Source organism: Apium graveolens, chromosome 4, assembly GCF_009905375.1.
Source record: "Apium graveolens cultivar Ventura chromosome 4, ASM990537v1, whole genome shotgun sequence".
Classification (NCBI taxonomy): Eukaryota; Viridiplantae; Streptophyta; class Magnoliopsida; order Apiales; family Apiaceae; genus Apium; species Apium graveolens.
In genome coordinates, this window is record NC_133650.1 from 142,695,830 (window position 1) to 142,720,591 (window position 24,762).

Here is a 24,762-nt window from a genome sequence, read left to right on the forward strand (position 1 = left end):
ACCATTAGTGGTCTTTGTGATTGCAGAGAAATAGGAAAAACATCCTAGTACTGGATAGTGGATGTTCAGGACATATGACTGGAAATAAAGCCCTGCTCTCAAACTTTATGGAGAAAGCTGGCCCAGGAGTTTCTTATGGAGATGGCAACATGGGAAACACTCTAGGATATGGAAATATTAATCTTTGGAATGTCATCATTGAAATAATAGCTCTTATCTCAGGACTTAAACACAATCTGCTGAGTGTGAGTCAAATTTGTGACAGAAGTTATAATGTGGATTTTTTTGAAGAACACTGTGAAGTTGTAAGAAATTCTACAGGAAAAGTGGTTCTGAAAGGATATAGGCATGGTAACATTTATGAAGCCAGACTTTTAACAAGTTCTGATGGTTCTGCAATCTGTCTGTTGAGTAGAGCATTAATTGAAGAAAGTTGGAATTGGCACAAAAGAAGAAAGCGGGAATTGACATAAAAGAATCTCTCATTTAAACTTCAACAACATAAATGAGCTTGTAAAGAAAGATCTTGTGAGAGGATTGCAAAAATTAGTATTTGCTCCTGATGGCCTTTGTGATTCATGTCAAAAGGCAAAACAAAGAAAATCTTCTTTCAAGAGCAAAACTGAGTCATCAATTCTTGAGCCTTATCACCTACTACATGTTGATCTATCTGGTCAAGTCAATGTCATCTCTATTGCAAAGAAGAAATATGCTATGGTTATAGCGGATGAGTTCACAAGGTACACTTGGGTGTACTTCTTGCACAAGAAGAATGAAACTGCATTTACTTTAACTGATCATGTCAGACAGCTGGATAAGTTGGTCAAAGATTCTATTAAAATTATAAGAAGTGATAATGGCACTGAGTTCAAGAATTCAATCATGGAAGAGTTCTGCAAAGAGCATGGAATTATACAGGAATTTTCTGCACCTGGAACTCCACATCAAAATGGAGTTGTAGAAAGAAAGAACAGGACTCTCATTGAAGCTGCACGAACTATGCTTGATGAAGCAAAGCTGCCAACCTACTTTTGGGTTGAAGCTGTGCAGACTGCTTATTTTACACAGAATGCAACACTCATAAACAAACAAGGAAAAACACCATATGAGATGGTGAAGAAAAAGAAGCCAAATCTGAAATACTTTCATGTATTTGGTTCCAAGTGTTTTGTTCTTAAGACTCATCCTGAGCAACTGTCAAAATTTGATCTAAAAGCTGATGAAGGAATCTTTGTTGGATATCCACTTTCCACAAAAGACTTCAAAGTCTACAATTTAAGAACAAGGATTGTCATGGAATCTATCAATGTATATTTTGATGATAAGAAGATTACTGGACTTGAAGATTTCAATGATCAAGATCAGCTGAGATTTGAAAATGAAGACTTAATTTCTGATTCTGTAAATTCTGATGACTTAAACTCTGAACCTGTAAGTACTGATGTCACTGAATCTGTGGTAACAACTCCAAAGGAAAATACACCTGTCCAGGGGGAGCAAGCTGAAGATCCTACCACATCTTAAGACTCTCAAGAAGCATCAGGAAGCTCTGATTCACCTAGTACTGATGAGCCAAATTCTGATAATTTTGGAATCTCTGATATTTTAAATTCTAAAGTTACAGAGAGCATAACTACAGGGGGAGCATCAGAAAATGCTGATAGAGACAACATGGATCATGGGGGAGGATCCAGTTCTAGAAGTCAACATCAATATAGAAGGAAGTGGACCAAATCACATACACCTGACTTAATTATTAGAGATCCTGAAGCAGGTGTCAGAACTAGAACTGCAACATCAAATGAATGTCTCTATCATTCCTTTCTATCTCATTCTGAACCAAAAAAAGTGGAAGAAACTTTTCAAGATGTTGATTGGGTGCAAACAATGGAGGAAGAGTTAAATGAATTTGAAAGAAATAAAGTCTGGACCCTAGTGCCAAGACCAAATAACAGATCAATTGTTGGCACAAAATGGGTGTTCAGAAACAAAACTGATAGTGATGGCATAATTACAAGAAATAAAGCAAGGTTGGTTGCTAAAGGCTACTCTCAATAGGAGGGTATTGATTATGATGAAACATTTGCACCAGTTGCTAGATTAGAAGCCATAAGGATTATTTTGGCTTATACTGCTCACAAAAAGTTTAAAGTCTTTCAAATGGAACATCATCTAAGTGTCATTTTTGACATTAGATTACAGAACAAGATATTCACTACTAGATTACATAGTGGTGATTAAGTTATTTTTGACAAACAGTTAAGTGTCATTTGTATAAATTCTGAGGACACATTCCGATGGAAGTTCTGATGATTAAACTCTGAATAAAACAAGTCAGTATTTATATGAGGAATCACAGAACAAGATATTCACTTTATGAGTTCAGAAGCCATATTCTGATGATTGTATAAGCCAGTTGAAAGACTTTAAACTTTTTGTGAGTAGTATAAGCCAAAAAGATCCTTATGGCTTCTAATCTAGCAACTGGTGCAAATGTTTCATCATAATCAATACCCTCCTGTTGAGAGTAGCCTTTAGCAACCAGCCTTGCTTTATTTCTTGTAATTCTGCCATCACTATCAGTTTTGTTTCTGAACACCCATTTTGTGCCAACAACTGATCTATTCTTTGGTCTTGGCACTAGGGTCCAGACTTTATTTCTTTCAAATTCATTTAACTCTTCCTCCATTGCTTGCACCCAATCAGCATCTTGAAGAGCTTCTTCAACTTTCTTTGGTTCAGACTGAGATAGAAAGGAATGATAGAGACATTTATTTGATGTTGCAGTTCTAGTTCTGACACCTGCTGTAACACCCCCAGATCCGGGGTCGGGGATCCGGGTCGTCACGGTCTTTCTTTCCACAATATCACTTCACTTAATTAATAATAAATAACCTTATGCTGTGACCCCACACTAACACACACCACAACCCGTTATAGTCTCAGAGATGAAATTTAAATAAGTACAAGTCTTTGAATCCACAATTTAAAAGTTATTACAACCAAAAATGATTACTTGATAAATTTACAGTTAATTGCCATTATCTGCCACAAGTTATAATTATACATAATTGATTCTCAAAAGTAGATGGTCTGATCTACAATAGATCTACCTCTGCAGCTATAGCAGCTACAACATCATCGGGAAGACGCGGGACGCTTCCCACGCGCTTGCGCTGGGTCTGCTGGAGCCTGGCCATCTCTCCTAACTGTTGTTGTGTGATGAAGAAATAAAGCAAGAGTGAGCCTTACAGCTCGCAAGATAATACATAGTGATAACAATAATATAAGTATCTAAATGGATACTTAATAGAATCTCTATCATGTGTAAGATAATTACTTACTAGATATAAGTAAAAACAAGGAATGAAGTTACCAATACTTCACCACACTTATATCATTTATAAAGCTACTTGAACTACCACCATTCAAAGTATTATAAGTTTTAAGAAAAACATCCCATAGATGAGACCACAAGTTAAGACTTGAATAGATTCAATCTTTGAAATATTATTGAATGAAAAAGTTATGAGATACTTTATTTAGTCCCGATATATATATATCCACATATATATCTCTTTAAACATTTCCTGGAACCTCTGTTATGTAAAGTATGAACAGAGTTTGAAACATCCAATGAATTTTGGAAAGAAAAAGAATTTTGGCATAAACCAGATATCTTGCTGATCAGGCAAAGATACCAATAAGTAACCTTTTCTACTAGTAGATGGATGAATCCCCCACCGGTCATCACCCTGGCCTCATAAGGACCTTGTGCTGGACCGCCACCCGGCCTCTTACGCGTTGATGGACTGCCACCCAGCCACTTACACAATAATAGACCGTACCCCGGCCTGTCGCTTATGCCGACTCAATTAGATGGGCTTACTTCCCGAACATTGGGCAAGTAATCAATTCATTTACCAAAACTGCAACCTCGTTGCGAATATAAAATACACCACAGAGCCGGATTCCCCAGGTTTTGAGCGAGTATTTAAATCCCCTTAAAAAGAAAGATCTTAAATATAAAAATGAGTTTTGGGATCCGCTCTAACTTTAAAAATCATTTTGAAGACTCGAAAACACTTTATAGAGTGTTTGGAGTAAAGCTGATTTAATGAAGTAAATCAGTCCCCAGAATATTTAGAAAATGACTGAATATTATTATTTAAATAATATTCCCATAAAGAATAATCTTTATAAAAATAATTGAAGTAGAAGTATTAAAACTTATACTTGAAACGAGTATTAAATAACCAAGATATACTTATATGAAAGTATTATCTTTATTTGAATAATCGAAAATAAGTTTGATTATTGACACCTTATTCTTTAATAAAATAAAGAATAAATCTCAGCCAATAATCGGAGTCATAGATCCTCAAATGAATATTCAAAAATATTCATTAAATAATATAAACTAAGTCATAAGCCCTCGAATGAATATTCAAATAATATTCAGATAATAAAATAAAAGGAGTCATAAGTCCTCGGAGAAATATTCAAGTAATACTCATTAAATAAAATAAAGTGAGTCATACATCCTCAATTGAATATTCAAATAATATTCATTTAATATAAAGGAGTCATACGCCTTCGAATAATATTCGAAATAATAAAATAAAGTTAAAGTTATCGAATAAACCTTATTCGATTAATAGTTTTGAAAACTATGACCATATATATATATAAATATATATATATATATATCCATATCCATATATACAAAATCTACTCGGGATCCTCGACTCCCGGTTTTAGAAAATATTTTCACCTTTGGGTCCCTATACTAAGGGTATATGCAAGTTACCGCTATTCTCTAGCATAGGTATTATCAACTGAACCAACAGATATATATTTCAAGAATATGAAACAGGCATGCATATATACCATATCACATGCTACAATATATCGCAAGAATTTTGCTAAATAACCAATATGCATTTATCGCAAGATCATGCATATACAAATGTATACATCACAACAACAGTATAACGGATAGAATACTTGCCTGAGCGACTTGGGGTGATAAAAGGCTCGGGACGAGTCTGGTAACCTATAAACAACAAGTAAGTTGGAATTAAACCAAAATCACTTGTAAATCTATACTTTAACTAACTTAGACTCTAACGCTTGATTTGCGCTCACTGATTTGCTTAAGTCACTCGGGTACCCTCGGCTCCACCATTTTTAATAATTTAACCTTTACGAGTTTTAAAGCGATTCCTTCGCGAGTGTCTTACCAACTGCCTAACACACTTACCATAAATATTTCATACATTAATTAACCCTTTTTGGTCTTTAACCTATGTTTCAAAATAAGGCGAGGGAAAAAGTTTCGTTCGCGAAACGCCGTTACTTGAAACGGTCGTTTCTCCTAAACCGTGCATCGGAATCGAACGAACTACATATCAAAACGAAGCTCGTAACATGAGCTATCTACACATGGCAGTGGTCATATTCTAGCAGGGGGTTCTCGGGTCCTAATGCCATGCACAAAAACAGTCCAAAGAAAATCGGACGTTACGACGGCTATGTTTACGCGATTTCCAAATTTTAAACCATTCAAAACCAACCACAAACCAACCTCAAATCCAACATACAACCAACACCCATCCTTATCACATCATAACAATCCCAACCAATTCAATTTAATCATTCATACTTATGCCTAAACTTAACTTTAATCATACTTAAGTTCTTTTAAATCAAAACCATAACAATTACCATTCCATTTCACTACCATTCCAAATCCCAAACTCTAAATCATAACAACAAGCTACAATATCATCCTACTAATCAAAATCATCTTATAATATATAGGAATCTAGGGTTTGGAGATGGTATACCTTCCTTGAAGTGGTGGGAGGAGCTAGGAAGCCTTAAGAAGCTTTGAGAAGTCTTAAGAATGCTTGGATCTTCAAGAAAAACAAGAAAAATTTCAAGTTAAAAACTTGAAAACACTATTCATTGTCTTCTTCTTTGATTAAATGAAGAAGATTGAGAAGGAATTAATGGCTTAAACTCATGATATAGTCCTAACTAAGCATGAAGATGATTAGGGAATTATCTTACCAATTTAGGAGGCTTGGATCTTGAGTTTTGAAATTCTTCTTGCCTTTTGAATAGTGAAAAGCCGAGAGCTTCAAGAACAAAGCCTTGGTTGCTTTTTGATTTTTTGATGAAAATGATTTTACTTGGCTTGGTTGCTTGGTGTTTGTATTTGATTTAGTCAATTACCTTTTTGCCCTTGAATTTGTGTGGTTACAAAGCTACCACACCTCCTTCCTTCCCATGTCATGCTTATGTCATCCTCATGATGTCATCCTCCCTTCCTTGTCCTCTTTCTATTGGTTGGATGACATCATTCCCACTAATCCCTTTGATTAACTTCCTAATCGTTTGCCTAATGACCGCTGATCTGTTATACGGTTCGCTTAACTTTCGTTCTCGTTTATCGTTTGAAGGATCATACCCGGGATCTTATTACTTAGGTTCCTTTAACCTTTCTCAATACATTATATTCCTTTTTATGATCCTCTATTATAATCCTTTAATTTAAATCCTTTTTATCCTGTTACCTTATACTCAATTCTCTCCGTATCTTGTGGATTTTCGGGAAAAACCAAAGTGTTCGGAATTGGATTCTGACGATCTTTACATACACTTATATACTTCATAGAGTACTAATAATATCCCAGAATATCCATAACAGAACCCCTACATAGTGTGGCGTGAAAAGTTTTCTCATTCAGCTAAAACACTATTCATAAGGGTTACAAAAAGTTGAAAATTTTGGGGTTATTACAGTCTCCCCTCCTTAAAAGGATTCCGTCCCGGAATCAAACAGAAAACAAATGGGGGTACTTTTCTAGCATTGTGCTCTCTAGTTCCCAAGTTGATTCTTCCACGTTATGATTATGCCATAGTACTCTGACTAGCTTGATCACTTTGTTCCGAAGCACCTGCTCCTTCTTATCCATAATCCTTACTGGCTTCTCCACGTAAGTTAGATCTGGCTGCATATCCACCTGCTCGTACTCCACTATGTGTCTGGCATCCCGATGATACCTCCTTAGCATTGACACATGGAACACATTATGAACTTGTTGCAAATTAGGGGGTAGGGCTAGCTCGTAAGCTAACTTTCCAATCCGTCTTAATATCTCAAAAGGTCCAATGTATCTTGGGCTTAGTTTTCCTTTCTTTCCGAACCTCATTAATCCCTTCCAAGGGGATACTTTCAGCAGTACTAAGTCCCCTACTTCATATTCCTTGTCCTTTCGGGCTAGGTCTGCATATTTCTTCTGTCTGTCTTGGGCTGCCACAAGTCGCCCTCTGATAAGATCCACTATATCTTTGGTCCTTTGGACCATTTCGGGTCCGAGCATCTTCCGCTCTCCTACTTCATCCCAGTATAAGGGAGATCGACACCTTCTTCCGTACAGGGCCTCATAAGGCGGCATTCCGATGCTAGCATGAAAGCTATTGTTATAAGAAAACTCGATCAACGGCAAGTGATCATCCCAACTTCCTTTAAGGTCTATTGCACAGACTCTCAACATATCCTCTAGTGTCTGGATGGTCCTTTCACTCTGTCCATCCGTCTGGGGATGGTACGCGGTACTCATATTTAACTTGGTCCCCGCACATTCCTGAAAGCTCCTCCAAAATCTGAAGTTGAACCTAGGGTCTCGGTCTGAGACAATGGACGCTGGGACTCCATGTCGTGTCACTATTTCCTTAAGGTAAATGTTCACCAGTCTATCGACTGTGTATCTCTCATTGATAGGAATGAAATGAGCTGACTTTGTCAGTTGGTCTATAATTACCCAAATGGCGTCGCGATTGGCTTTCGTCCTTGGCAAGCCTACAACAAAATCCATCGCTATCTGTTCCCATTTCCATTCGGGAATCTCTAGGGGTCGCAAAAGTCCACTGGGGCTCTGGTGCTCTGCCTTTACTCTTTGGCAAGTCAAACACTTGTTTACCCATTCTGCTACGTCCCTCTTCATGTTGGGCCACCAGTAATATTCCTTCAAATCCCTATACATCTTTGTACTTCCCGGGTGAATGGAATACCTTGAACTATGGCTTTCATCCAAAATCTCATCTTTAAGTTCTTGAACATTCGGAACCCAAATTCGGTAGGAGTACCTCATTATCCCTTTATCATCTTTCTCAGTATGGATCTCCTCTCCAGTCATTGACTCTCTGCCTTCATTCATTATTTTCTCCTGGCACAATCTGATCTTTTCCAATAACTCTGGTTGCATTGAGATCTCAAAAAGCTTTTCAGCTCCGGTTCCGGTTACCTTTACTTCTATTTCCATTCTCTCAAAATCCCTTATCAACTCTTCCGAAGTCGTTATCATTCTGAGTCTCTCCTTTCTACTAAGGGCATCAGCCACCACATTGGCTTTCCCTGGATGATAGAGAATCTCACAATCATAGTCCTTGATTAGTTCTAACCATCTCCTCTGGCGCATGTTGAGCTCTTTCTGCGTAAATATGTACTTGAGGCTCTTATGGTCTGTGAAAATCTCGCACTTCTCTCCATACAAGTAGTGCCTCCAAATTTTTAAAGCAAATACTATTGCCGCGAGCTCAAGGTCATGAGTAGGATATCTAACCTCGTATTCCTTCAGTTGTCTCGACGCATACGTAATAACTTTACCGTGTTGCATAAGCACACATCCTAATCCTTTGTGCGACGCGTCACTATATATCACAAAATCGCCTTTTCCGTCCGATAATGCCAATACCGGAGCCGTTATCAACCTTTTCATTAATTCCTGAAAACTGTTCTCGCATTTCTCCGTCCATTCAAACTTCTCTGTCTTACGAGTAAGTCGTGTCAAAGGGGCTGCGATCTTCGCAAAGTCCTGAACAAATCTACGATAGTAGCCGGCCAATCCTATGAAACTCCTTACCTCTGTGGGTGTGGTTGGCCTTTCCCAATTTGAGACTGCCTCTATCTTGGAGGGGTCAACCAATACTCCTTCTTTATTGATCACATGTCCTAAAAACTGTACTTCATTCCGCCAGAATTCACACTTCGAGAATTTGGCATATAACTGCTCCTCTCTGAGTATTCCTAGAGCTATCCTCAAATGCTCTGCATGTTCTGCCTCAGTCCATGAGTAGATCAAAATATCATCGATAAAAACTATCACACACTTGTCCAAGTACTTCTTAAATACTCTATTCATTAAATCCATGAAAGCCGCTGGGGCGTTGGTTAATCCAAAGGACATTACCAAGAACTCATAATGCCCATACCTGGTACGGAACGCTGTCTTGGAAATATCTTCGGGTTTAATCTTTAGTTGGTGATATCCAGTTCTCAGGTCGATCTTGGAAAAATAAACAGCATCCTTTAGCTAGTCGAACAGATCGTCTATTCTAGGTAATGGGTACCTGTTCTTTATGGTTAGCTTGTTCAACTCTCGATAGTCTATGCACAACCTCATGCTCCCATCTTTCTTCTTAACAAATAAAACTGGTGCTCCCCACGGAGACACACTGGGTCTTATCATACCCTTATCCAAGAGTTCCTGCAATTGGATAGCTAATTCCTTCATTTCTAATGGGGCTAACCGGTAAGGTGCTTTTGAAACTGGCGCCGTCCCTGGGGCCAACTCAATAGTAAATTCAATCACTCTATCGGGTGGTAATCCCGGAAGGTCTTGTGGGAATACATCTTCAAATTCGTTGACTACTGGAATATCTTATAAGTTGGGCACCTCCTTCTGCGTGTCCACCACATAGGCTAGGTAAGCCTCACTTCCTTTTCGTAGCATCCTCTTGGCCTGGGCCATAGTCAAAAATTTATGCGTCTGCCTCTTTCCTCTAAATATAACTTCTTTCTTCCCGGGGATATTTAACTTAACTTTCTTCCCTTTATAGTCTATCTGAGCATCGTTGCTAGATAGCCAGTCCATTCCCAAAATCACATCGAACTCCCCTAATTTAAAAGGAATCAGATCAACACTGAAAGATTGCTCCCCTATGCCTATCTCACAGGCGGGGTGAATCTGGTTAACAGGAATAATTTCATGATTGGCTATTTCTACTTGTAAGGGTTCTATCAAGGGTTCAGCCTTAAGTCTTAACTTACGCGCAAGGTCCTTTGATATAAAAGATTTAGTTGCTCCCGTATCAAATAAAACATTTGGACTGACTGAATTTAGAGAAAGGGTACCTGCTATCACATCTGAATCTTTCATAGCATCCTGGACTGTCATGTTGAAAGTCCTCGCAGTAGGTGGCTTATTGGAAGCAGCCCTGCTTGCTCCCGAAGCTGCTGGTTTGTTCATTGGGCATTCCATCTTCCAATGACCTGGGCGTCCGCACTGATGACAAGTGGCGGTTGGAATGACGGCAGGGGTTGATGATGGGCACTTATTTGAGTAGTGGCCTTCCCGACCGCACTTAAAACAGGTTACAGGCTTTCCTTTACACTCACCAGTGTGATTCCTTCCACATATGTTACAGGCTGGCAATGGGGGTCGAGACTGGTTGAAATAGAACATTCTTGACTTCTGGCCGCCCTGGCTCACACTCGCACTCATTGGACGCTTAAACCCAGTATTCCTTCCTGGTAGGGACACTGCTCCTCGATTAAATCTAGTTGGGAAGCTCCTTCCTGCGGAACCTCCACCCATGCTCATACTTTTCCTCTTTATTCCTTTCTTCTCTCTTTCCTTCTGCATCTGTTCACTTCCAACTTCTACAATCGTTGCCTTTTGCACCAGAGTGGCATAGTCCGTAAGCTCAAGGATTGCCACCCTATTCTGAATCCACGGTTTCAGTCCCTGCTGAAACCTCCTAGCTTTCTTTTCCTCGGTGCTCACAAACTCCGGCACAAACCTTGATAACTCAGTAAATTTTGCCTCGTACTCTGCTACAGACAAGTTATTCTGCTTTAGCTTCAAGAACTTGAGCTCCATCTGGTTTTCCATAAACCTCGGGAAATACTTTCCCAGAAACAACTGACTAAATCTCTCCCAGGTTATAATAGCATCTATCTCCATGTTTTTCTTGGCCTCCCACCAGTAGTTAGCTTCTCCTTTCAGAAGGTAGGTAGCAAATACAGTCTTCTGTGCCTCCTCGGTACTCAAAATCTCAAAAGATTTCTCCATTTCCTTTAACCATGCCCTTGCCTCAACTGGGTCGGCTGATCCGTGGAACTCAGGGGGCTTAAGGGACTTAAAAGCCCTGAAAGAGTTTACCACAGCATTGTTACTTCCTTGAGGGGGTGGGTTGGGTTGACGTTCCAAATTCTGCCTTAGGAGTTGCATGAACTGGCCCATGGGATCCATGCCTGGGTTTGGTACTGGTTGCTCAACCTCGGTTTCTCCTTCTTCAGCCTCTATCTCAAATCCCTCAACATCATATGTTTCCTCTTCCTCTTCATACAGGGAGTTATCCTGTTCCACATAATCCTCATCTTCCTCTTCACTGTGCTCTTGGTTCCTATCATCCTGGTTATGGCTTCCCTGGTCTTCAGATCCAGGGTTCGCCCTAGTTCCAATCTTTCTTGGCGGCATGATTCTGATAATTATAAAAACAATTATTGGGAAAATTCAACGTTAGGTCACAATCATATACAACATTGTGCCTTGCACAGCTCTTATAATGGGGAGAACGTATATCGCAATTCTATTATTTTAAGAAAGTTCTAATACGAAGTGCAGTAATAATAATGATAAAAACAGTGATCCCGTCACTATGGAACTGAACCGAAAGGAAACAAATATATACATAATGTGAGAAATACATAGTTTGATCTGGTCAAAAGTACAACAGTGCTACAGTCATCTATCCCAAAAGTGATACACAAGAGTCTATCTGTCTAGTCAGAAAAAGGGATGCTATATACAAGTCAACTATCCCGGAAAATTGGCTCTTACTAAGGCCTCGGCTAACTAGACAACTAGACTATTCCATCATCAATCCTGAATCACACACCGGAGCGGGTCAGCTCCCAAACCCTTTCCATCGCACGACGTAAGATATAGTCGGCCTGCCGCCTGGAGATCCTACCATGCCTGTCCCCCTGGAGCGATCTGAGCCTCGCTCGGGATGTGAGCTCTATCCCCGTAAGCTCCCTCCTCAAGGATCGGGGTATAGAAGCCCTAGTCTCATAAGCTCGGGTACGCCTACCCGCCCTCTCTGCATCCAACTCCCTCCTGGCCTCATCTAGTCGGCCCTCGGCAACAGCCACTCGGGTCCTCAATACATCCTGAACATATCCATGAGCTAACGAAGACTGCCTGTGGGCAGGGTCAAGAGGTGGTGAATTTGGAGCCGCTGAGGGTGCCTCCTCGGTCTGCCTAGGCTCGGAAGTATGGGTCTCTGAGCTGTCATCATCAGGAATCCAAGATAGTGGTGGAGGGGTAGGGGCTCTGACCACCGGAAGTGTGGGTAATGGGGTACCAGCATACACTACCATAGGTCCAACACGCTCCTCAGCTACTGGGACCTCATCCAGGTCCTCCTCATCTGGAATAGCAATAACCTCTGTCTCTGACTCCTCTGAGGGCTCCTCCTCATCTGAAACAGCAATGACCTCCGTCTCAGGCTCCTCTGAGGGGTCCTCCTCATCCTCCTCCATCTCAGGCTCCTCCTGATCCTCAACATCTAGCAATGCCTCATCATGCTCACGCTCGAACATCTCAGGGTCCTCTATCTCAGGCGCCTACACATTAAACGAGCTAAGTTACTATCATGATACTTATAAGGGTTCCCGTAAGGGTTTTAACTGTCAGCACTACTTTAAGTAGTCCGACTATGAACTTGGCAAGAGTTCTTATTATCTTTGTGAGTTTGTTATTATATCGACGCATCATCTCTGAGGTTTATAACGCTTAGCTCTGATACCATTTCTGTAACACCCCCAGATCCGGGGTCGGGGATCCGGGTCGTCACGGTCTTTCTTTCCACAATATCACTTCACTTAATTAATAATAAATAACCTTATGCTGTGACCCCACACTAACACACACCACAACCCGTTATAGTCTCAGAGATGAAATTTAAATATGTACAAGTCTTTGAATCCACAATTTAAAAGTTATTACAACCCAAAATGATTACTTGATAAATTTACAGTTAATTGCCATTATCTGCCACAAGTTATAATTATACATAATTGATTCTCAAAAGTAGATGGTCTGATCTACAATAGATCTACCTCTGCAGCTATAGCAGCTACAACATCATCGGGAAGACGCGGAACGCTTCCCACGCGCTTGCGCTGGGTCTGCTGGAGCCTGGCCATCTCTCCTAACTGTTGTTGTGTGATGAAGAAATAAAGCAAGAGTGAGCCTTACAGCTCGCAAGATAATACATAGTGATAACAATAATATAAGTATCTAAATGGATACTTAATAGAATCTCTATCATGTGTAAAATAATTACTTACTAGATATAAGTAAAAACAAGGAATGAAGTTACCAATACTTCACCACACTTATATCATTTATAAAGCTACTTGAACTACCACCGTTCAAAGTATTATAAGTTTTAAGAAAAACATCCCATAGATGAGACCACAAGTTAAGACTTGAATAGATTCAATCTTTGAAATATTATTGAATGAAAAAGTTATGAGATACTTTATTTAGTCCCGATATATATATATCCACATATATATCTCTTTAAACATTTCCTGGAACCTCTGTTATGTAAAGTATGAACAGAGTTTGAAACATCCAATGAATTTTGGAAAGAAAAAGAATTTTGGCATAAACCAGATATCTTGCTGATCAGGCAAAGATACCAATAAGTAACCTTTTCTACTAGTAGATGGATGAATCCCCCATCGGTCATCACCCTGGCCTCATAAGGACCTTGTGCTGGACCGCCACCCGGCCTCTTACGCGTTGATGGACTGCCACCCAGCCACTTACACAATAATAGACCGTACCCCGGCCTGTCGCTTATGCCGACTCAATTAGATGGGCTTACTTCCCGAACATTGGGCAAGTAATCAATTCATTTACCAAAACTGCAACCTCGTTGCGAATATAAAATACACCACAGAGCCGGATTCCCCAGGTTTTGAGCGAGTATTTAAATCCCCTTAAAAAGGAAGATCTTAAATATAAAAATGAGTTTTGGGATCCGCTCTAACTTTAAAAATCATTTTGAAGACTCGAAAACACTTTATAGAGTGTTTGGAGTAAAGCTGATTTAATGAAGTAAATCAGTCCCCAGAATATTTAGAAAATGACTGAATATTATTATTTAAATAATATTCCCATAAAGAATAATCTTTATAAAAATAATTGAAGTAGAAGTATTAAAACTTATACTTGAAACGAGTATTAAATAACCAAGATATACTTATATGAAAGTATTATCTTTATTTAAATAATCGAAAATAAGTTTGATTATTGACACCTTATTCTTTAATAAAATAAAGAATAAATCTCAGCCAATAATCGGAGTCATAGATCCTCAAATGAATATTCAAAAATATTCATTAAATAATATAAACTGAGTCATAAGCCCTCGAATGAATATTCAAATAATATTCAGATAATAAAATAAAAGGAGTCATAAGTCCTCGGAGGAATATTCAAGTAATACTCATTAAATAAAATAAAGTGAGTCATACATCCTCAATTGAATATTCAAATAATATTCATTTAATATAAAGGAGTCATACGCCTTCGAATAATATTCGAAATAATAAAATAAAGTTAAAGTTATCGAATAAACCTTATTCGATTAATAGTTTTGAAAACTATGACCATATATATATATAAATATATATATATATATATCCATATCCATATATACAAAATCTACTCGGGATCCTCGACTCCCGGTTTTAGAAAATATTTTCACCTTTGGGTCCCTATACTAAGGGTATATGCAAGTTACCGCTATTCTCTAGCATAGGTATTATCAACTGAACCAACAGATATATATTTCAAGAATATGAAACAGGCATGCATATATACCATATCACATGCTACAATATATCGCAAGAATTTTGCTAAATAACCAATATGCATTTATCGCAAGATCATGCATATACAAATGTATACATCACAACAACAGTATAACGGATAGAATACTTGCCTGAGCGACTTGGGGTGATAAAAGGCTCGGGACGAGTCTGGTAACCTATAAATAACAAGTAAGTTGGAATTAAACCAAAATCACTTGTAAATCTATACTTTAACTAACTTAGACTCTAACGCTTGATTTGCGCTCACTGATTTGCTTAAGTCACTCGGGTACCCTCGGCTCCACCATTTTTAATAATTTAACCTTTATGAGTTTTAAAGCGATTCCTTCGCGAGTGTCTTACCAACTGCCTAACACACTTACCATAAATGTTTCATACATTAATTAACCCTTTTTCGTCTTTAACCTATGTTTCAAAGTAAGGCGAGGGAAAAAGTTTCGTTCGCGAAACGCCGTTACTTGAAACGGTCGTTTCTCCTAAACCGTGCATCGGAATCGAACGAACTACATATCAAAACGAAGCTCGTAACATGAGCTATCTAAACATGGCAGTGGTCATATTCTAGCAGGGGGTTCTCGGGTCCTAATGCCATGCACAAAAACAGTCCAAAGAAAATCGGACGTTACGACGGCTATGTTTACGCGATTTCCAAATTTTAAACCATTCAAAACCAACCACAAACCAACCTCAAATCCAACATACAACCAACACCCATCCTTATCACATCATAACAATCCCAACCAATTCAATTTAATCATTCATACTTATGGCTAAACTTAACTTTAATCATACTTAAGTTCTTTTAAATCAAAACCACAACAATTACCATTCCATTTCACTACCATTCCAAATCCCAAACTCTAAATCATAACAACAAGCTACAATATCATCCTACTAATCAAAATCATCTTATAATATATAGGAATCTAGGGTTTGGAGATGGTATACCTTCCTTGAAGTGGTGGGAGGAGCTAGGAAGCCTTAAGAAGCTTTGAGAAGTCTTAAGAATGCTTGGATCTTCAAAAAAAACAAGAAAAATTTCAAGTTAAAAACTTGAAAACACTATTCATTGTCTTCTTCTTTGATTAAATGAAGAAGATTGAGAAGGAATTAATGGCTTAAACTCATGATATAGTCCTAACTAAGCATGAAGATGATTAGGGAATTATCTTACCAATTTAGGAGGCTTGGATCTTGAGTTTTAAAATTCTTCTTGCCTTTTGAATAGTGAAAAGCCGAGAGCTTCAAGAACAAAGCCTTGGTTGCTTTTTGATTTTTTGATGAAAATGATTTTACTTGGCTTGGTTGCTTGGTTTTTGTATTTGATTTAGTCAATTACCTTTTTGCCCTTGAATTTGTGTGGTTACAAAGCTACCACACCTCCTTCCTTCCCATGTCATGCTTATGTCATCCTCATGATGTCATCCTCCCTTCCTTGTCCTCTTTCTATTGGTTGGATGACATCATTCCCACTAATCCCTTTGATTAACTTCCTAATCGTTTGCCTAATGACCGCTGATCTGTTATACGGTTCGCTTAACTTTCGTTCTCGTTTATCGTTTGAAGCATCATACCCGGGATCTTATTACTTAGGTTCCTTTAACCTTTCTCAATACATTATATTCCTTTTTATGATCCTCTATTATAATCCTTTAATTTAAATCCTTTTTATCCTGTTACCTTATACTCAATTCTCTCCGTATCTTGTGGATTTCCGGGAAAAACCAAAGTGTTCGGAATTGGATTCTGACGATCTTTACATACACTTATATACTTCATAGAGTACTAATAATATCCCAGAATATCCATAACAGAACCCCTACATAGTGTGGCGTGAAAAGTTTTCTCATTCAGCTAAAACACTATTCACAAGGGTTACAAAAAGTTGAAAATTTTGGGGTTATTACACCTGCTTCGGGATCTCCAATAATTAAGTCAGGTGTATGTGATTTGGTCCACTTCCTTGCAGATTGATGTTGATTTCTAGAACTGGATCCTCCCCCATGATCCATGTTGTCTGCATCAGCATTTTCTGATGCTCCCCCTGTAGTTATGCTCTATGAGACTTCAGAATTTGACTTGGATCCTTCAGGATTTGAAGTATCAGAGATTCCAGAATTATTAGAATTTGGCTCATCAGTACTAGGTGAATCAGAGCTTCATGATGCTTCTTGAGAGTCTTGAAATGTGGTAGGATCTTCAGCTTGCTCCCCCTGGACAGGTGCATTTTCCTTTGGAGTTGTTACCACAGATTCAATGATATCAGTACTTCCATGTTCAGAGTTTAAGTCATCAGAATTTACAGAATCAGAATTTAAGTCCATTTTCAAATCTCAGTTGATCGTGATCATTGAAATCTTCAAGTCCAGTAATCTTCTTATCATCAACAGATACATTGATAGATTCCATAACAACCCTTGTTCTTAAATTGTAGACTCTGAAGGCTTTTGTGGAAAGTGGATATCCAACAAAGATTCCTTCATCAGCTTTTAGATCAAATTTTGACAGCTGCTCAGGATGAGTCTTAAGAACAAAACACTTGCAACCAAATACATGAAAGTATTTCAGATTTGGCTTCTTTTTCTTCACCATCTCATATGGTGTTTTTCCTTGCTTGTTTATGAGTGTTGCATTCTGTGTAAAACAAGTAGTCTGCACAGCTTGAGCCCAAAAGTAGGTTGGCAGCTTTGCTTCATCAAGCATAGTTCGTACAGCTTCAATGAGAGTCATGTTCTTTCTTTCTACAACTCCATTTTGCTGTGGAGTTCCAGGTGCAGAAAATTCCTGTTTAATTCCATGCTCTTTGCAGAACTCTTCCATGATTGAATTCTTAAACTCAGTGCCATTATCACTTCTTATAATTTTAACAGAATCTTTGACCAACTTATCCAGCTGTCTGACATGATCAGTTAAAGTAAATGCAGTTTCGTTCTTCTTGTGCAAGAAGTACACCCAAATCTACCTTGTGAACTCATCCACTATAACCATACCATATTTCTTCTATACAATAGACATGACATTGACTGGACCAAATAGATCAACATACAGTAAGTGATAAGGCTCAAGAATTGATGACTCAGTTTTGCTATTGAAAGAAGATTTTCTTTGTTTTGCGTTTTAACATGAATCACAAAGGCCATCTGGAGCATATACTGATTATGGAAATCCTCTCACGAGATCTTTCTTTACAAGCTCATTTATGTTGTTGAAGTTTAAATGAGAGAATCTTTTATGCCAATTCCAGCTTTCTTCAATTGAAGCTCTACTCAACAGATAGATTGCAGAACCATCAGAACTTGTTGAAAGTCTGGCTTCATAAATGTTACCATGTCTGTATCCTTTCAGAACCACTTTGCCTATAGAATTTCTTACAACTTCACAGTGTTCTTCAAAGAAATCCACATGATAACCTCTATCACAGATTCAACTCAAACTCAGCAGATTGTGTTTATGTCCTGAGATAAGAGCTACTGTTTCAATGATGACATTCCCAATATTAATATTGCCATATCCCAGAGTTTTTCCCATGTTGCCATCTCCATAAGAAACTCCTGGGCCAGATTTCTCCACAAAGTCTGAGAGCAGGGCTTTATTTCCAGTCATATGTCCTGCACATCCACTATCCCGTACTAGGATGTTTTTCCTGTTGCCCAGCAATCATGAAGACCACTAGTGGTTAGTTTTAAGGACCCAGACTTGCTTAGATCTTTTGGCCTTTTTAAGTTTGTTAGCATTTGCAGCGGATTTAATATCAGAGTTTATGCTAACATGCTTTTTATCAGAACTTATATCAGACTTTCATCAGACTTTACACTAGAAGGAATTAAGGCAACTTTCTTCAAAGAAGGTTTTATTTGATAATAATCATAGTACAAACTATGATATTCCTTACAAGTATAAATGGAATGCCATAAACTACCACAATGAAAACAAGGATTTTGTGGCTTAAACCTAATAGACTGGCTCTTAACTCCTGACTTAGGATGTTAAGAGTTTATATTCTTATTCTTCCTGTAAAAAGAAGCAAGATGGTTAGAGTTTCCACAGTTACAATATTTCTTTCTAGGAGCATTAGGAACAGGCATATATTTATTGCTTTTATTCACACCTTCCTTTCCATTCCTATTTTTCCTAGCTGCCTTAACCTTGTTGACATTCCTTATTTCTTTCAGCTTATGCTTAAGCTCCTTCTTAGTCACTAAGCCTATGTTGACTTCAGCTGGTTTATCCTGTTCTAATTTGTCAGAAGTTGACTTCTCCTTAACTTTTGTCACAGATTCTTTCATCTTTTCAGAATCAGACTTTATAGTTTTAGCTACAAACTTAACATGATTTACCTTTGGCTTAACAGTTTGTTTAACAACAATTGGCTCAATTTGTTCAGTTCCTTTTTCACTTTTGTCATCTCCATAACCTAAACCCTCTTTCCAGTTTGCACTACTTCATAAATTCTGAGTTGTTCTGCCAGAGTTAGTCCAAGTCCTAATAATCTCTTTTTCTTTTTCTAACTCAGTTTTGAGAGATTTATTCAATTTTAGCAATTCATCTCTAACATAAAAAGCAACATCTTTCTCTCTCTGAGTTTGATGGAACATAACTAACTCTTTTTCTAAATACTCATTTGTTAGGTCACATACACAATGTAGAGGGGGTGAATACAGTGTATAGTACAATCAAATCGAACTTTAATAACTCAAGTAACAGAAAAAAAACTTTATTGAAACAATAAACTCTGTTACAGTATGGAACTGTTACCTCTCAGTGATGAACAAATATCACGAGAGCTGCTAGGGTTACAATGAATAATCTTCTCGAATATGATAACACTTTTAGTGTAAACCCTATGTCTGTGTTTATATACTACACAGTTACAAGATAATCGCTAATTGATATGGAATATAATTCTGCTTCCTAAAATATATCAATCAGATATCTTTTCTTCCAAGTATTCTATTATTCATAGAATTCCTTCTTCATGCATATCTCTTCTTATGTTTATCTCGATCTTCTTTCCTTTAATCAGCTGTTGTCCTTATCTGAACGTCCTTCAGTACTTAAGTTCTGATATCCATCTTCTGATGATTATCTCCTGATAATATAAGTACTGATATCCTTAAGTCCTGACTTCCAGTAAGTACTGAATTATCCTGTTTAAATAAGATCTGAAAACTAAACATAAATCATATTAGCCATGACATTATTAAATATATCTAATAATCTCCCCCAACTTGTAAATTAGCATAATATACAAGTTTAACAGATATTTGATGATGTCAAAAACATTAAGTACAAATGCATGAGAATTAGACTAGATAACTACAACTTACAGTCCTTAAAGCTTTACCAGTCTTTAACTTCTGATAACAACTTCAGTCTGTATTCATATCAGAATTTAAGTAGTTGTAGATCTTGACTTGGCTTCATCTTCTAATCTTTCTAATGTCAGGAGTTGTTCTGAGATAGTTCTTCAACAAACATCTCTCAGCATATCTAAGTTCATCAATCATCCTCCTTTTAGCATCTTTAAGTTCTGCAGTATCTTCACCAATTTGAAAGATTGCAGCCCTGAGATCATTAATTCTAGCTTTTCTTATATCCTGATCCAGTCTGATCAAATATGCCTTATCAGACTCAAGATTGAATTCCACAGCCCTGTAACCCAGAAAGGTAGTTATAATCTTGGCAGTGTTGGGCTTCATTTCAACTATATCACCCTTGTGATCTCTGTACTTTGGAAGATATGTGATGTCAGACTTAACAGAATAAAGCCTTTTCTGTCTCTGAATCTGATTCTTCAAATAGTTTGCAGCACTTTCTGTTATTTTGTCATTCACTTGAAGTAAGAATAATACATGCTCCAGTTCTTTAAAATACTTCAATGGAATGACATTTTCCCTTATATGATAAACCCTACCATCTGTCATGAAGTACAACAAGATGTGTTCTTTCAAGTAGGTATGGTAAACCATTTGTACAGATTCCAGTTGATTCAATCTCTCAGGAGTTGCTCCAATACCTAGTTCACTTAAGGAAGTTGGATCATTGGTAGTGTTATGTATTCTTCTTTCATCAGCACTTCCCAATCCAGTTTTATCAAGGGATTATAGATCAACTTGAAACACTGGAAATATGACACTAAATCTCAGGGCCATGATCCACTAGACTTTACTATATTAGGGTAATTGAGAGGTTTCCATAAACAAGAACTTTGACAAGGAAATTGAGCAAGGCTATTGGATAATATGAAAGAGTAATGCCAAACTAGGCTTAAAGCAATGGTTGTAGACAAGGTATAGGTATTAGAACATCAAGAAGATAAGCATCACTGGTTCCAATAGGATAGAGGTGTTAAAATATAAAGAAAGTGATCATCAGCTCAAGATATAACAGGGTATCAAGCTTTTAGGGTAAGGATAGGGTTATCAAACAATCATGAATGAATTTAAGAAATGATTGGCTTTTAGGTATCAAGATAAAGTTTCTATCGAGGTTATTTCAAGAGTTGAATCCAAGCATCAGGGTGCAATATTAAGATTTCTCAGGGATCAATAGCATGATAATCAAAAGGATCAATAAGGTATTATAACAAATCTCTATTTTATCATGGCATTAAACTATCATGAAAGACTTTTGAACTACTTGCAATACGTACTCGAGGGTTCATGGCATCTCTATGTAACTCAAAGATAAACAAAAGATACGCTTGATTTAAATATATCAAAATGACTCAGGATAATTACATCGATATATATATGAACTGTTTACAGTAAATACGAAGGTCAAGTTGAATCACTTGCCTTGAGATAGACTGGTCTGGTCTGACTGGTAGGAGCAACAACTGGAGCTTCACTCGACTTTTATGGCAAGTTTTCCCTCGTCTCGAGATCCTACATAAATAATAATAATCCTCATTATAATATATTCTTACCATCTTAACCTATTTACAACCCGAAATTAAACATGGATGGCACTTAGGCCTATACGCACTTAATTCATATCCACCATTATATTTTCAAATGTACACACGTAGCCACATAATCACATATCATATATTAATACCAAATAACATCATATACACCATAATGCCACACTAGGCTTGGATGATCTCGACTCACCACTTAAGTCACTTGGTCGCTAACTAAACAAAGTCTTCAAATTTGGGCTTCCTAACTCAATGTGCCTTTCCTAAATTATCCAAAACCTATTGACCCTCACTTGTGCCTTTTTCTCTACTGACCTTATACTATCTTACAACTATGGTGGTTGACCTAATACTCACTTCTAAGTGTTCTAAAACTATGTGATAAGTGAAAGTGCTCACTGGTGCAAATTTCAGAATGGTAACTAAGGTTTCTTGAGTGCATTAGACACTCTTAAACTACAAGTTTTTCTTCAAAATTTTTACACAAGACTCTCCTGACCTAAGGGCATCTCACAAGCTTGATGTGGCTCAAAGGCCTGGCTTGGGCCTTCTTGGGACTAAGCTAAAAGTCCAAGGTTCCCCTGTTTTTCTGGGCAGAAAATGCCCTGACTTGAATTAACTTGTGACACATGGTTCTAGCTCATATCCTATGAACTATGGTTGGAAAAACTTCTCTGACATACCCTCTAACTAAGGCCCAATTGGGCCTAATGAGGGCCTACCCATGACATGGCCAAATCTCCCTATTTCTAAGTTGCAACAAAACTGTCCCCTGCTGGACAGATTTTGTTATTCTACTTGTGCACCTAACCAAATGACATGCAAACCTCCAACCAACTCCTAAAACCTATTATATACTCCCCATACTAACTTCTGGTAGCTTGGGCCTCAAAGTGCACATCAATGACATGGTCAAAACTCACTCTAAACCTCAGGGTATTAAACTGATTTTTCTGCAGAAACTATAACTCTCATTTTTCCAAGGTTTTGACTTGACAACTCAACTAACAAAAACTCAATACTTAAACCAAGACTTATACATGGTAATCTACTGAACTAACTCCTTTATTCTCAAAATAACATTGGGTGAGATCATTCATGCCTAAAAACAACAACATGCAACTAAATATATAACATGCAACTCATGGAAAGCACATAACAAGATTTCGGCTAGGCATAAAGTTGTAAATGCTTGCAAAATCGACTTGCACCTAATACTTATCCTTAATAATTATGAAATATAACTCCTTTTAAGTATTAATAAGAAATTCATCATGGAAACAATCTATTTAAGCACATCTATTTCGAATTTTATAGATAACAACATGATTTCGAAAAGAATAGCATGCAAAACATGGTTGATCATCATTTTAATGTCTTAAAACTAGCATGCATAGCTAAACATAAATTTATAATGAGATTTCAGTAGCATGCAAAGGATTTTAAAGCATGATATCTCCATAAAACACTTAGTTAGCACATATACATAATATATCTCATAGAGAGCTCTTGAATTCACAAGAATCAAGAGTTTCTCTTTGAAGATCACACAAAACTACACATGCAACCATGAAACTTCATCTTCCAAATCACAAAACTCTTGGGAAGTATATAAAATAAATGTAGGTGAAAGAATTACACTAGGGAAGATGAGAAATGGAATGAAAAATGGAAGGGAGTGGGGGAAATGGGGTTCGGCCGAGAGCAAAAGGGAGGGAGGGGAAGAGAGAAATTTTTGTGGTGTGTTGGAGTGTGAAATGATGAATGACTTCTCTCCACTTTGATTTGTTTATTTTATGCTATTTGGTTGACAAGTAATGAGTGGAAGTGAGAACTTACAAAAATGTCTCTTGGCTAAAGTTAGGCCATTTTGCATGCAAGGCTAAGGTAGTAATTTGGTAATAATCAAATGAGTTAGTGTGGTTGGAAAAGTCTTATTTGCCCTTTGAGAGAATAGAAAGAGAGTTTGCATGCAAGGTTATTCATGTAATTTGATAATTATAACAAATAAAATTTGTAAAGATTTATTTTTATAAAATAAAATACAAGTTCAAAAATTATAAAATTTATACCATAAATTAACTTGTATTTTTAGAGACTTTATAAAATCATTTTCAAAATTTGTGATCAAAATGCCTTTTAAAAGAAGATTTTTCCAAAGCTTAGAATATTCCTTATAAATCAAAAATAAAGAAATTAAATAAACTCTTGCTTTGAAAAATCATATACTACCCAAAGCAAATTTATAATGCAGAAATTTTCACTCACACAAACGTACAATCATTGAACATATTTTCATTTAACTTAATATTATACCAAATTCACAAATAATATTATATAAAATGCCGGTCGTAACATCCTCTCCCCCTTAAGGGATTCTGTCCCCAGAATCTAAGAGAACAGATGAGGATACCGGGAACGCATATCAGACTCTAACTCCCAAGTTGACTTTTCGACCTTAGGGTTCTTCCAAAGTACTTTTACTAACTTTACTGACTTATTTCTAAGACTCTTTACTTGCCAGTCGAGTATTTTAACCGGTTGCTCCACAAATGACAGGTCTGCCTGAATTTCTACGGGTTCATATTCTATCACATGGCTAGTGTCAGGATTATATTTCTTAAGTAACGACACATGGAACACGTTATGCACATGCCGATACTGAGGTGGTAAGGCCAACTCGTAGGCCACCTTTCCTACTTGACTCAAAATCTCAAAAGGACCTATGTATCTAGGTGCTAACTTTCCTTTCTTGCCATATCTCATCAACCCTTTCCTAGGTGACACCTTTAGCAACACAGCTTCGTCAATTTGGAATTGAACATCCTTACGCGCTGGATCCGCATACTTCCTC